The following is a 539-nucleotide window of genomic DNA, read 5'->3' as shown; positions in this document are numbered from 1 at the left end:
GGATCTCTTTATCTTCCTCCATATCAAGCTCAATGAAATCAACAGGAAAGATAAATTGATCCACTTTCACTATGACATCTTCTATAACTCCTTTAGAATATGTTATCAAACCATCTTCTAACTATAGAGTTACAGTAGTAGGGGTTATTTCTCCTAATCCCAATCTTTTAAATATTGATAATGGAATAAGGTTAATGCTTGGTCCTAAATCACATAAAGCTTTCCCATAAAATATGTCTCCTATTGCACATGAAATAGTAAAGCTACCAGGATTTTTATGCTTTTTGGGAGGCTTTTCTGAATTATAGCACTGCACTCCTGACTAAGTGCAACAAACTCATTATCTTCAAACTTCTTTTGCTTGTTGAGAATATCCTTCATAACCTTTACATAGCTTGGCATTTGTTCTAAGGCTTTAGGAAATGGAATATTAATTGTAAGCTTCTTAAAAATTTCTAGAAATTTTTAAAATTGCTTATCTAACTTATGTTGACAAAGTCTATGAGGAAATAAAGGTGGTAGATTTTCCAAATCAATTC

The sequence above is a fragment of the Phalaenopsis equestris genome, unplaced genomic scaffold (assembly GCF_001263595.1).
Source record: "Phalaenopsis equestris unplaced genomic scaffold, ASM126359v1 Scaffold000596, whole genome shotgun sequence".
Classification (NCBI taxonomy): domain Eukaryota; kingdom Viridiplantae; phylum Streptophyta; class Magnoliopsida; order Asparagales; family Orchidaceae; genus Phalaenopsis; species Phalaenopsis equestris.
The sequence above is the reverse complement of the archived record's forward strand: the minus strand, read 5'-3'. Positions refer to the sequence as shown.